Below are 15,521 nucleotides of genomic sequence, written 5' to 3' on the forward strand. Positions count from 1 at the left end.
ACCAACGAGAATGAAGACACAACATACCACAATCTCTGGAACACATATAAAGCAGTCTCTAGAGGAAAATACATAGCAATATATATTAGTGCCAACATGAGAAGCAAGGAGAGATCTAAAATTGACACCCTATCATCAAAATTGAAAGAGCTAGAGGAGCAAGATCAAAAAAACTCAAAACCTTGCAGAAGACAAGAAATAGCCAAGATCAGAGCAGAACTGAAGGAGATAGAGACACAAAAAACCCTTCAAAAAAATCAATAAATCCAGGAGCTGGTTTTACGAAAAGATCGACAAAACAGACAGACCACTAGCCACATTAATAAAAAAGAAAAGAGAGAATAACCAAATTGATGCAATAAAAAACGATAAAGCGGATATCACCACAGATTCCAAAGAAATACAAACCATCATCAGAGATTATTACAAACAACTCTATGCATATAAACTAGTAAACCTGGAAGAAATGGATAAATTCCTGGACACTTGCCTCCTCCCAAGTCTAACCCAGGAAGAAGTCGAAACCCTTAACAGACCCATAACAAGGTCTGACGTTGAGGCAGCAATTAAGAGCCTACCACCCAAAAAAAGCCCAGGCCCAGACGGGTTCACAGCCAAATTCTACCAGACATACAAAGAGGAGCTGGTACCATTCCTTCTGAAACTATTCCAAACAATCCAAAAAGAGGGAATCCTTCCCAAATCATTTTATGAGACCAACATCACCCTGATACCAAAACCCGGCAGAGACTCAACAAAAAAAGGAGATTTCAGGCCAATATCCATGAAGAACATAGTTGCAAAGATCTTCAATAGAATGCTGGCAAGCCAACTGAAACAGCACATCAAAGAGCTTATCCACTATGATCAAGTAGGCTTCATCCCGGGGATGCAAGGCTGGTTTAACATACGCAAGTCTATAAACGTAATTCACCACATAAACAGAACCAAAGACAAAAACAACATGATTATCTCAATTGATGCACAGAAGGCCTTTGACAAAATTCAACAGCACTTTATACTAAAAACCCTCAATAAACTAGGCATTGATGGAACGTATCTCAAAATAATAAAAGCTTTTTACAACAAACCAACAGCCAATATCATACTGAATGGGCAAAAACTGGAAGCATTCCCTTTGAAATCTGGCACTAGACAAGGATGCCCTCTCTCACCACTCCTATTCAATATAGTACAGGAAGTTCTAGCCAGAGCAATCAGGCAAGAAAAAGAAATAAAGGGTATTCAACTCGGAAAGGAGGTAGTCAAATTGTCTTTATTTGCAGACAACATGATTGTATATCTAGAAGACCCCATCGTCTCAGCCCAAAATCTCCTGAAACTGATAAGCAACTTCAGCAAAGTCTCAGGATACAAAATCAATGTGCAAAAATCACAAGCATTCCTATACACCAATAACACTTAAAGAGAGCCAAATCAAGAACGAACCGCCATTCACAATTGCCACAAGGGGAATAAAATACCTAGGAAAACAACTAACAAGGAACATAAAGGACCTCTTCAAGGAGAACTACAAACCACTGCTCAACAAAATAAGAGAGGACACAAACAAACAGAGAAACATTTCATGTTCATGGTTAGGAAGAATCAGTATCGTGAAAATGGCCATACTGCCCAAAGTAATTTACAGATTCAACGCTATCCCCATCAAGCTACCAATGACCTTCTTCACAGAACTGGAAAAAAACCACCTTAAACTTCATATGGAACCAAAAGAGAGCCCACATAGCCAAGTCAATTCTAAGCAAAAAGAACAAAGTGGGAGGCATCACACTACCGGACTTCAAACTATACTACAAGGCTACAGTAATCCAAACAGCATGGTATTGGTACCAAAACAGAGATATAGATCAATGGAACAGAACAGAGGCCTCAGAGGCAACACAACACAACTGCAACCATCTGATCTTTGACAAACAAGACAAAAACAAGCAATGGGGAAAGGATTCCCTGTTTAATAAATGGTGTTGGGAAAACTGGCTAGCCAGGTGCAGAAAGCAGAAACTGGACCCCTTCCTGACACCTTACACTAAAATTAACTCCAGATGGATTAAAGACTTAAACATAAGACCTAACACCATAAAAACCCTAGAAGAAAATCTAGGCAAAACCATTCAGGACATAGGCATAGGCAAGGACTTCATGACCAAAACACCAAAAGCACTGGCAACAAAAGCCAAAATAGACAAATGGGACCTAATCAAACTCCACAGCTTCTGCACGGCAAAAGAAATGGTTATTAGAGTGAATTGGCAACCAACAGAATGGGAATAAATTTTTGCAGTTTACCCATCTGACAAAGGGCTGATATCCAGAATTTACAAAGAACTAAAACAGATTTACAAGAAAAAAACAAACAAGCCAATTCAAAAGTGGGCGAAGGATATGTACAGATACTTTACAAAAGAAGACATACATGAGGCCAACAAATATATGAAAAAATGCTCATCATCACTGGTCATCAGAGAAATGCAAATCAAAACTATATTGAGATACCATCTCATGCCCGCCCGTTAGAATGGCGATCATTAAAAAATCCGGAGACAACACATGCTGGAGAGGATGTGGAGAAATAGGAACACTTTTACACTGTTGGTGGGAGTGTAAATTAGTTCAACCATTGTGGAAGACAGTGTGGCGATCCCTCAAGGACCTAGAAATAGAAATTCCATTTGACCCAGCAATCCCATTACTGGGTATATATCCAAAGGATTATAAATCGTTCTATTCTAAGGACACGTGCACACGAATGTTCATTGCAGCACTGTTTACAATAGCAAAGACCTGGAACCAACCCAAATGCCCATTGATGATAGACTGGACGGGGAAAATGTGGCACATATACACCATGGAATTATGCAGCCATCAAAAACGATGAGTTCATGTCCTTTGTAGGGATATGGATCAACCTGGAAACCATCATTCTCAGCAAACTGACACAAGAGCAGAAAATCAAACACCGCATGCTCTCACTCATAGCCGGGTGTTGAACAATGAGAACGCATGGACACAGGGTGGGGAGCACTACGCACTTTGGTCTGTTGGGAGGAAACAGGTAAGGGACAGCAGGGGTGGGGAGTTGGGGAGAGATAGCATGGGGAGAAATGCCAGATATAGGTCATGGGGAAGAAGGCAGCAAATCACACTGCCACGTGTGTACCTATGCAACAATCTTGCATGTTCTTCACATGTACCCCCAAAACTAAAATGCAATTAAAAAAAATTTCCTTCTAGGCCAGGGGTTAGTAGCTAAATGCCTTAAATCTTAGTTCTCTCTTCTCTTCCTTACTAATAATGTCTTCTGTGGCATTTTTCCCCAAATAGGACACTTGCATCAACATTAAAAACCTGTTCAGAAAAATAACCTTTCTCCTCAATGATTTTCTTAGTGAAATCTGGGAATCTGACTTTACTGCTACTTTTTGACTGTCAAAAGCTGCTTCTCTTGTTATCTTGTCATTTTTAATGCCAAGTCTCTTTCTAAACTTTTCAAACCAACCTTTACTGCCATTAAATTCTCTAGCTCTAGATCCTTTGCTTTCCTTTTAAGCTGTCATATAATGACTTGCTATTCCTCACATCACATGGCTACTACAGGTATATCTTCCTTACAGAAATCCTGCACCGACGTAGAAGCTGCAAAAGGTATTTAGCAAAAAGTATAAGCTTTTGTGCCTGCTGGTATAGTCATAGCAATGGCTTCAGAATAGCTTTTTCTGTTCTTTTCTGTATTTCACAACGGTATGTTAAGTCATTCTTTGTGAAATGGCATCATCACCTGCAGCTGAAAGACCTCTATCTATGCTTCGTGTCAAACAATACAACTATTTTTTGTAACGTTAAGACTTTTCTCTGCTTCTTGGGAGTATTTCCAGCAGCACTAATGGCACTTCATACGGGTCCCATAGTGTAATATTAAAGATTCATTATATTGCACTAAACACAATGAAAGCCACATGAGAACTACAAGAGATCGCTTTTACTGCAATAATCAACCTAATGGAGGGACAAACTGCTCATAAGAGTATGTCACATGGCCGGGCGCGGTGGCTCACACCTGTAATCCCAGCACTTTGGGAGGCCAAGGCGGGTGGATCACGAGGTCAAGAGATCGAGACCATCCTGGTCAACATGGTGAAACCCCATCTCTACTAAAAATACAAAAAATTAGCTGGGCATGGTGGCGCATGCCTGTAATCCCAGCTACTCAGGAGGCTGAGGCAGGAGAATTGCTTGAACCTAGGAGGCGGAGGTTGCGGTGAGCCGAGATCACGCCATTGCACTCCAGCCTGGGTAACATGAGTGAAACTCTGTCTCAAAAAAAAAAAAAAAGAGTATGTCACATGATATTTTAAGTGGATACTCACAACCCTTGAGATCACAATAGCAACAGGTTGCTATGAAATACGGTATGTACTATTGTTAATTTTATGCAGTTATAATTTAATGTGGTTTACATTTCTTCCAACTGTGAATACTGCCAAGTATTTGTGTTTTAATAATTTTTAACTTTTTAATGGATTTTTTTATATTTCGATAAAAACAGACTAGTATCTACATGTATTTTACACATAATGACATACCTTTTTCCATTTTTGTGTGACTTCTTCAATTTCTTTCATCATGTTTGAGAATATCCCTTGGTTAAATTTATTATTCTTATGTATTTTATTTTTATGTGACTATTGTAAATAGAATTCCTTTCTTGGTTCCTGTATTATCTAGTCTGTTATTGGTGTACAGAAATGATACTTTTGTACACAAACTTTGTATCCTCCAACTTTACTGAATTTATCAGTTTTATGAGTTTTTGGTGAACTTTTTTCTACATATGGTCACATAACCTGAAAAGGGAGACAACTGACATTCCTTTTACAATATGGATGCCTTTTGTTTCTTTATTTTTTTTTTCTTAGAGACAGGGTCTTGAGGGCAGCGGCGTGATTGTGGCTCACTGCAGCCTGGACCTCCTGGGTTCAATTGATCCTCCTGCCTCAGCTTCCTGAATACCTACCTAGAACTATAGGCACACACCACCACATCTGGCTAATTTCTATATTTCTTTTATTTTTTATTTTTTTTAAGATGGGGTTTCACCATGATGGCCAGGCTGGTCTTGGAACTCCTGACCTCAGGTGATCCACCCACCTCGTCCTCCCAAAGTGCTAGGATTATAGGCGTGAGCCACGCGCCCGGCCGATATTTCTTATAGAGAAAGAGGTCTCCCCACATTGCCCAGGCTGGTCTTCTACTACTGAGCTCAAGTGATCCACCTACCCTGGCCTCTCAAAGTGCTGGGATTATAGGTGTGAGCCATGGAGCTTGGCCACTTTTTATTTCTATGTTCTCATTGCTCTGGCTATAACTTCCAGTAGTATGTGGAATAGGGGTGGTAGGTAAAAGTGGGCATCCTTGTCTTGAACCAGTTCTTAAAGCAAAGTCTTTCAGCTTTTCCCAATCAATATGATGTTAGCTGTGGGTTTGTTGTGTATGTCCTTCATTATACTGAAGTATGTCCCTTCTATACCTAATTTGCAAAGCGTGTTGAATTTTATCAAACACCTTATTTGTGTCTTTTGAGAATCTGGCATTTTTTGTCCTTTATTCTGTTGATGTGATGCACCATGATGATTGATTTGCATATGCCAAAACATCCTTCCATCCCTGGGACAAATCCCACATTATATTGCTGGATTATCTTTTTGATGCATTGTTGGATTCACTTTGCTTGTATTAAGGATTTTTTGTGTCCATGTTCAAGAACACTGGCCTGCCATTTTCTCATTTTGTTGTGCCCTTGTCTGGTTTTAATACTGGAATAATTTGGGTCCAATAGAATGAGTAAGAAAGAATTTCTCTCTTCCTTCATTTTTTGAAATAGTTTCAGAAGAACTGATGTTAATTCTCCTTTATAAATTTGATAGAATTCAGCAGTAAAGCCATTCGGTCCTGCATTTTTCTTTGACAGAAGACTTTATTACTAGATTCACCGTAATTACTATTTTTTGCTCTGTTCATGTTTTCTATTTCTTCTATGTTCAATGTTGGTAGGTTGTACATGGCTAGGGATTTATCCATTTTCTTTAGGTTTTCCAGTGTGTTTGTGTATAGTTCTTCACAAGTCTCTGATGATCCTTTGTACTTTGTTGGTTTCAGTTGTTATGTCTCCTTTTTCATTTCTGATTTTATTAGGGGCTTCTTTTTTCGTGGTTGGTCTTTTAGCTGTTTATCTATTGAAAAAAAACAACTTTTCCTTTTGTTGATTCTTTGTATTCTGTTTTTAGTTTCTATTTCATTTAGTTGCATGATAATCTTTATTAGTTCTTTCATTCTACCAATTGTGGCTTTGCTTCATTATTGCTTTTCCAGTTCCTTGAAGTATATAACCAGGCTCTTCATTTGAAATATTTCTAATTGTTTGATTTAGGAATTCATTGCTATAAACACTTTCCTCTTAGCATTGCTTTTGCTGTATCATGTAGGTTTTGGTATGTTTTATTTCCATTTTCATTTATTTCAAAAACTTAGGAAATACCTTTCTAATACTTCACTGACCTTATGGTAGTTAGGGATCATTTTGTTTAGTTTCCATGTAAATAAAAAGTTTCTCTTGTTATTGAGTTTTATTCCACTGTGTTCTCAGAAGATGCATGAAATAATTTCCATTTTTAAAAATTTGTTGAGACTTGTTTTGTGGTCTAATATGTAGTGTTTCTAAAGAATGTTCCATATGCTGATGTGGAAAATGTGTATTCTGCAGCAATTTGATACAGTGTTCTGTATATGTCTGTTAGGTCCATTTGGTGTACAGTACAGTTCAAATCCAAAGTATTCTGTTAATTTCTGTCTAGATGATCTGTCCAATGCTGACAGTGGGTGTATTAGTCTGTTTTTATGCTGCCATGAAGAAATACCCCTGACTGGGTAATTTATAAAGAAGAGGTTTAAACAACTCAGTTCCACATGGCTAAGGAGGCCTCAGGAAACTTACAATGAAGGCAGAAGGCACCTATTTACAAGGCAGCAGGAGTGCCAGCAGGGGAAATGCCAGATGCTTATAAAACCATCCCATCAGGTCTTGTAAGAACTCACTCTCTATCACGAGAACAACATGGAGTTAACCACCCCCATGATTCAATTACCCCCCCCCCCCAGGTCCCTCACATAACACACAGGGATCATGGGAACTATAAATCAAGATGAGATTTGGGTGGGGACAGTCAAACCATATTAGCAGGATACTGAATTCCCCAACCATTATTGTATTAGAGTATATCTACCCCTTGAGGGCTAATATTAGCTTTGTTTATTTGTGAGTACTCTGGTATTGGGTGTATAAATATTTTGAATTGTAATATCCTCTTGCAGAATTGATACCTTACTATTATCTATTTACATTGTCTTTTCTATTTTTTACATAATGTCTGTTTTATCTGATGTAAGAATAGCTATTTCTACTTGCTTTTGCTTTCTGGTTATGTAGCATATCTTTTTCTATCCCTTCACTTTCAGTCTGTTGTGTCTGTTTTATCTGAGATAAGAATAGCTTTTGCTTTTGGGTTATGTAGCATACCTTTTTTTATCCCTTCACTTTCAGTCTATGTGTCTAGAAAGGTAATTATTGCTCTTGTTAAGAAGATAATTCCATGGACTAGCACAAGGATAGTTTCAGTCTGTCATTTCTTAAAATGACATATAGTTGTGTCATTTAAAAAAATCCATTCAGCCAGGTTTTATCTTTTAAGTGGAACATTTAATCCATTTAGGTTCAAGGTTAACACTGATAAGTGACATTCTGTTCCTGAAATTTATTATCTAGCTGTTTTGTAAATTGTTTTTCCTTTGTGGTTTCATGGAGTTTTGTCATGGTGCCATTTGATGCCTTTCTCTTCTTCCTTTGTGTAATTGTTTTATGAAGCCTGTGAATTTTATACTTTCATGTGTTTTTATAATGGTGAATATCAATCTTCTATTTCCATATTTAGGACTCCTTTGAGCATTTCCTGTAGTTATTAGTCCAGTGGTGAAGAATTTTCTCAGTGTTTGCTTGTCTGAGAAAGATCTGATTTCTCCTTCACTAATGAAGTTTATTCTAGCTGGATGAAAAATTTTCTCCTTTGAGCACTCTGAAAATAGCATCCCATTCTCTTCTGGCTTGCAAGGCTTCTGCTGAGAAGGTCTGCTGTTTGTCTGATGGAGCTTCCTTTATAGATGACTAGGTGCTTTTCTCTTGTTGATTTTAGATTTTTTTTCCTTCACATTGACTTTAAGTAATCTGATGACTATAGGTCATGGTGAAGTCCTTTTGCAATGTATTTGCCTGTTAATCTTTGTGCCTCTTGTATCTGAATGACTTGATGTCTTGCTAGACTAGGGAAGTTTTTTTCATCAATTATTTCCTTAAATAAGTTTTCTAAACTTGCTTTTTTCTTCTTCCTCTGGAACACCAATGATTCAAAGCTTAGTTGCTTTATCTTGGAAGCTTTGTTTGTTCTTTTAAAGCCTTTCTTTTCTGTATTTCTGTGTGACCAGATTCATCCAAAACACTTGTTATTGAGATTTTTTTCTTCTGCCTGATCTAGATCAGTGGCCCCCGATCTTTTAGGCACTCAGGACTGATTTTGTGGAAAACAATTTTTCCACAGACTGGCGGGTAGGGGATGGTTTCAGGATGATTCAAGTGTATTACATTTATTGTGCACTTTATTTCTATTACTATTAAATTGTAATATATAGTATTATATAACTTACCATAATGTAGAATCAGTGAAAGCCCTGAACTTGTTGTCCTGCAAATAGATGGCAGACAGTGAAAGATCATTAGGCGCATTAGATTCTCATGAGGAGCATGCAACCTAGATGCCTTGCATGCACAGTTCACAACAGGCTTTGAACTCCTATGAGAATCTAATGCCACTGCTGATCTGAGAGGAGGTAGAGGTCAGGCAGTAAAGCTAGCAATGGGGAGCTACTGTAAATACAGATGAAGCTTCAATCACTCACCTGATGCCCAGCTCCTGCTGTGTGTTCTGGTTCCTAACAGATCATGGACCAGTACCCCTGTTCTAGATCACTGTTGGAAATTCCTGGTCTAAATCATTGTTAAAGCTTTCAAATGCATTTTGTAATTCCTTCAATGAATATTTCATTTCCAGGAGTTGTTTTTAAAATTAAAAATTTGTATTATTTGACATTTTGAGGACTTCTTTTAAGGACCTATTGTTGGAGAATTACTGTGTTCTTTTGGGGGTGTCCTATTATCTTTCTTTTTCATACTTCCTATAGTATTATGTTGATTTCTTCACATCTGCAGAAATAGTTGCTTGTCCTTATTATTATTATTATTTATTTATTTATTTTTAAGACGGAGTTTTGCTCGTTACCCAGGCTGGAGTGCAATGGCATGATCTCGGCTCACCGCAACCTCCGCCTCCGGGGTTCAGGCAATTCTCCTGCCTCAGCCTCCTGAGTAGCTGGGATTACAGGCACGCGCCACCATGCCCAGCTAATTTTTTGTATTTTTAGTAGAGACGGGGTTTCACCATGTTGACCAGGATGGTCTCGATCTCTTGACCTCGTGATCCACCCGCCTCGGCCTCCCAAAGTGCTGGGATTACAGGCGTGAGCCACCGTGCCCGGCTGCTTGTCCTTATTTTTGAATTTACTTTAGTTGGAGTGGGACTTTTTTTAATCCTGAGGATGTTACTATCATATAATTTGATAGGACTGTTTGACTTTGCTTCTGGGTATGTTCATTAGCAAATACTCTATGATTTCCTTGGATATAAACAGACTGAGTGTGGTGGCTTTCTCAAATGCTGTTTATAGTAATGGTGTATTGGGTAGGTGAGCTGGCTGATAGCCTCTTGAGTAGCTGGGGTGGCATAAGCAATGGTGGTAATAGAAGTCACGAGAGGCTTTTGTTATCAAGTGCTTTGCACTTGTGTAACCGGATGTTGTAATGGGCTATATGGGTCAAATTCCATGCTAGCAGGTGATAGTTGCAGGTCAGAGCTTTTTGGGGTTGTAACAACAGGGTTTAAGACTTATCTCTGTTAACCAGGAGTACTTAAGTGCCCCAGGCAATGGGTTGGGCCAGGGAAAACTCAGTGGTTTGGGTCTTGCACCCAGCCTTGGGGGAGAGGAGAGGAGTGGTGAAGAGATGAAGCTGGGTAGAGCTGTACTGGGCAAGATAGTCATTTGGTCCATCAATGGCAGGCACAAGCATTGGCTCTGACAGGGATCTAAGGACAGCTGCCAGACTCTGTAGAAATGCCTAGACAAAAGATGAGAGCAACTGATGTTGCACCAATGTCCCAACACAGGACAGCAAGGGCAAACCCACTGTTAAAACCAGGCAAACAGTATGGGACCTGCCTCTCTCACTCTCCAGAACCATCAGGACTCATTTCCTTATCCCAACCACAGGAATCAGACAGACCATACAGTCTGCCTTCAGCCCACAGAGCTTACACAGTAAAACTTGCTACTGAGGCCAAAACCACATCTCTCAAGCAAATCTCCTGCTCCAGTCCCATGATTAGGGGTGCAGGGGTCCAATCCTAGTGCCCAAGCTGGGGGCCCAAGCTGTACTCATTTCTCATTTCTGGCTGTGTAGGCCCCTTTCCTACCAAACACCCAGTGCTCCAATCCTGGCATGAGACTTTATAATGCTAACAGATGCTGCTGCTATGTCACAGGATCCCACAGAGTTTTCTATGAGCTAGGATTGAGAATGGAGTCCTCTTATCAGCCACCAAGTCTGGGAAAATGCATGGGACTCATCCCAGGTGTTCCTTTTCCATGTCTGTCAGCCACTCCCTAAGTAAGATTGAGGGCTTGGGAGGCTCAAGTTGCTCTCCTGTGGTCTGGATTGCACAATTCTCCAATGGGAAGATGGATTGCAGAGGAACGCTCACTCTCTATCTCCTGTATTCAAGATTTTCTCCATTTTAGCATCCAGACTCTGACAGGAGGGCTCTCTCCCAATTTTCTCTTTCCCAGTGTCTGAAGTTTTGTTTAATGCCTGTGTTCCTTCTTGGATAAAAGTTAACGGTGTGACTATCTACACACGATTTTGTTCTTTCCAAGGGGGTTAGCCATGCTGGAAAAGCCTCTAATCTGCTATCTTTGGGGGGGGGAAAACCTGCACAAATTTTAAGATTGTGTTTTATATTTCTGTGAATGATATCACTGGCATTTTGATAGGGACTACATTCAATCTGCAGGTCACTTCTGATAGTATTGTCCTTTTCACAATATTAATTTTTCCTATCTAAGAACGTGGGATGTCTATTTTCGTTCCCTCTTCAATTTCTGTCAGCAGTGTTTTACAGTTTTCCTTGCAGAGATTTTTCACCTCCTTGATTAAACTTATTCGTATGTATTTGATTTTTTTTTGGTGACTATTGTAAATAAAACGGATTTCTTGATTTCTTTTTCAGTGATTTGTGTATACACATGCAACTGATTTCTGTATGTTAATTTTGTATTCTGCAACTTTACTTATTAGTCCTAAAACGACTTGCAGTAATATGTTAAATAAAAGTGGTGAAAGTGGGCATCCTTGTATTTTTCCACATCTTAGTAGAAATGTTTTCAGCTTTTCTACATTCAGTATGATATTGGTTCTGGTAAGTCATATATGGCCTTCATGGTGCTGAAGTATGTTCCTTGTATACATAACTTGTTAAGAGTTTATATCATGAAGCCACTTATCAAATGCTTTTTCTGCATCTATTGGCATTACCACATGGTTTTGTTCTTCATTCTGTTGATGTGATGCATCACATTTATGGATTTGCATATGTTCAACCATCCTTGCATCCCTAGGATAAATCCCACTTGCTCATCATGAATGCCCTTTTCAATGTGCTGCTGGATTCAGTTTGTTAGAATTTTGTTGGAGATTTAAAAATTTATGTTCATCAAGGATTCTTGTCTATATTTTTCTTTATTTTGTTGTGTCTTCATATGGTATTGCTATTAGGGTAATGCTGGCCTTGTGGATTGAATTCAGAAGAGTTCCCTTCTCTTCAATTTTCTGAAAAAGTATGAGAAGAATTGGTATAGCTCTTCTTTAAATGTCTGGCAGAATTCTGCAGTGAAAAATCAGGTGCCATACTTTTCTTTAAAGGGAGACTAAATTATAGATTCACTTTCATTACTAATTTGGTTTGTTTCATCAGGTTTTCTATTTCCTCTTCATTCTATATTGGTACATGTGTGGGAAAATTTACTAGTGGTTTGTCAATTTTATTTTTTCAAATCTTTTTATTTAATTGATCATTTGTATTTTTTTTTAAAGTCTTACTTTATTTCTTTTGGAGACAGGGTCTCGTTCTGTTGTCCAGGCTGGAGTACAGTGACGTGATCTTGGCTCACTGCAACCTCTGCCTCAACTGATTCTTCCATCTCAGCCTCCTGAATAGCTGGGATTACAGGCACACACCAACACTCCTGGCTAATGCTTGTATTTTTATTTGTAAAGATGGGGTTTTGCCATGTTGCCCAGGTTGGTCTCAAACTCCAGACTCAAGCAATCTGCCTGCCTTGGCCTCCCAAAGTGCTGGGATTACAGGCATGAGGCACCATGCCTGGCCTTTTAGTCTTGATTTCGCTTACTTCTGATCTGAACTTCATTATTTTTCTGCTTTTTCTGATTTGGGGTTTACTTTGTTTTTGCTTTTATAGTTTCTTGAGATGCATCATTAGATTGTTTATTTCAAATCTATTGTTTTGATGTAGATGTTAACTGCTGTAAACTTCCCTCTTGATACTGCTTTTGCTGTATTCTGTAGGTTTTGGTAAGCTCTTTTCATTTTTTTGAAGAAATTTTAAAGTTTCTTTCCTAATTTGTTCACTGACCCATTGGTTGTTTAGGAGCATGTTTGTAAATTTTAATGTATTTGTATAGTTCCAAAAGTTTCTATTGTTAGTAATTATTAGCTTTATTCTATTTGTGGTCAGAAAAGATCTTTCATATGATTTTAATTGTAAAAAAGTTTTTAAAACTAAGAAACACCATCTCACTATATTGTCCAGGCTGGTCTTGGACTTATGAGATCCTTTCTGCCTCACCTTCCCAGGTAGCTGGGACTATATACATGCAAGCAAAACGGTGCATAGCTGATTTCAAATCCTTTAATTTTGTTAAGACTTGTTTTGTGGCTTAACATGTGGCCAATCTTAAAGAATGCTCTACTGGCGATGAAAACAGTGTGTATTTTATACCTGCTGGATGAAATATATTGTAAATGTATTACTTCCATTTGGTCTAAGTGCAGTTTAAATCCAATGTTTCTTTACTTTCTGTCTAGATGGTCTGTCTAATGATGAGTGGGGTGTTGAATTCCCCAACTTATTATTGTATTAGAGTTTATCTCTCTCTCTAGAACTAATATTTTATGTACATATTTATGTTTTATTATATATCTGAGTGCTCCAGTGTTGGGTGTATATATATTTACAATGATTATATCCCCCTGCTGAACTGATCTCTATCATTATCTTATGATCTTTGAATTTTGATTTTTCAATATTTTATTTAATGTCTGTTTTATCTCTTTTTTTTCTGAGATGAGTCTCGCTTTGTCGCTCAGGCTGGAGTGCAGTGGTGTGATCTCAGCTCACTGCAGGCCTGCACCTCCCAGGTTCAAGCGGTTCTCTGCCTCAGCCTCTCGAGTAGCTGGGATTACAGGTGTGCACCACCACGCCTGGCTGATTTTTGTATTTTTAGTAGAGACAGCGTTTTGCCATGTTGGCCAGGATGGTCTCAAACTCCTGACCTCAAGTGATCTGCCTGCCTTGGCCTCCCAAAGTGCTGGGATTACAAGTTTGAGCCACTGTACCCTGCCTGTTTTATCAGATACAAGTACAGCCACTCCTGCTCAGTTTTGATTTTCCTTTGCATGGAATATTTTTTTGTATTCCTTCATTTTTAGCCTGTATGTACCTTTAGAAGTGAAGTGAGTTGGGTGGGCCCAGTGGCTAATGCCTGTAATCCCAGCACTTTGGGAGGCCGAGACTGGCAGATCACCTGAGGTCATGAGTTCGAGACCAGCCTGGCCAAAATAGTGAAACCCTGTCTCTACTAAAAATACAAAAATTAGCCAGGTGTAGTAGTGGGTGCCTATAATCTCAGACCCTTGGGAGGCTGAGGCAGGAGAATTGCTTGAACCCGGGGGGCAGAGGTTGCAGTGAGCCAAGATCGCAACACTGCACTCCAGCCTAGGCAACAGGGTGAGAATCTGTCTTTAAAAAAAAAAAAAAAAAAAAAAAAAAAAAAAAAAAAGTGAAGCGAATTTCTTGTAAGTAGCATATTGATTGTTCCATGGTTTTAAAAATTTCATTTCACCACTTTATGGCTTTTAAGTGGTGAAATTTAATCTGCTTACATTCAAGGTTATTATTGGTAGGTGAGGACTTATTCCTGTCAATTTTTAATTGCCTTTTGGTTGTTATTTATATATCCTTTGTTACTTTTGTTTTCTCCTGTTTATCATTAAGGTTTGGTGGTTTACTGTAGTGCTGAGATTTGATTCCTTTCTTTTTCTCCTTTGCGTATGTATCTGCTCTCTACCAGTGACTTTCATACTCTTGCATGTTTTCCTGGTAGTGAATACTGTCTTTTCAAGATGTGTAACTTTCTCAATTTTTCTTTGTCTAGAAAGACTATTTATCCCTCGTTTCTGAGGGATGGCTTTGATGGATATAGTATTCTTTCTTGGCTGACAGTTTTCTGCTTTAAGTACTCTAATTGTATCATTCCATTCTCTCCTGGACTATAAGCTTTCTGTGGAAAAATCTGTTTTTAGTCTAATAGGGATTCCCTTATGTGATTTGATACTGTTCTCTTGATGTTTTGTGAACTCTTTGATTCTTGACAATTTGACTATAATATGACTTGAGGATGTTTTCAGATTTATTCTATTTGGGAACCACTGGGCTACCTGGATCTGGTGTCCATATATCTCTGCAGACTTGGGAAGTTTTCAGATTTTATCAAATAGATTTTTAATGCCTTTCCCCTTCTCTCCTTCTGTAATATCCATAACACAAATATCTGCTTGCCTAATGTTCCATAAGTTTTATAGCTGTTCATTATATTTCATTCTTCTTTTGTCTCTGACTTAATTTCTTTTCGTTGTTGTTTTTTGAGATGTTCTCAATCTGTCACCCAGACTGAGTGCAGTGGCGTGATCTTGGCTCACTTTTGCAAACTCTGCCTCCTGGGTTCAAGTGATTCTCCTGCTTCAGCCTCCCCAGTAGCTGGGATTACAGGCACCTGATACCAAGCCCGGCTAATTTTTTTGTATTTTTAGTAGAGACAGGGTTTCGCCATGTTGGCCAGGCTGGTCTCCAACTCCTGACATTGTGATCTGCCCACCTTGGCCTCCCAAAGTGCTGGGATTACATGCAGGAGCCACCATACCCAGCCTGACTTGTTAATTTCAAATGACCCATCTTCAAGTAGAGAGGTTCTTTCTTATGTACGATCA

General features: G+C 38.8%; 1 protein-coding gene and 1 long non-coding RNA gene across 4 annotated transcripts in view; both read right to left on the bottom strand.

Annotated features, from left to right (window-relative positions):
• The window catches only part of RNF130 (ring finger protein 130), a 173,737-nt gene that overhangs the window by 68,037 nt on the left and 90,179 nt on the right, over positions 1-15,521 (bottom strand). The window lies entirely within an intron of this gene.
• On the bottom strand, positions 5,847-9,349 carry LOC116544124. The gene is made up of 2 exons (XR_004265825.1): positions 7,595-9,349; positions 5,847-7,509 (listed from the first exon to the last, which is right to left on the bottom strand). It is a non-coding gene; the product is annotated as an uncharacterized LOC116544124 (long non-coding RNA).

Source organism: Sapajus apella, unplaced genomic scaffold (assembly GCF_009761245.1).
Source record: "Sapajus apella isolate SASKATOON/1434 unplaced genomic scaffold, GSC_monkey_1.0 scaffold206, whole genome shotgun sequence".
Lineage (NCBI taxonomy): Eukaryota > Metazoa > Chordata > Mammalia > Primates > Cebidae > Sapajus > Sapajus apella.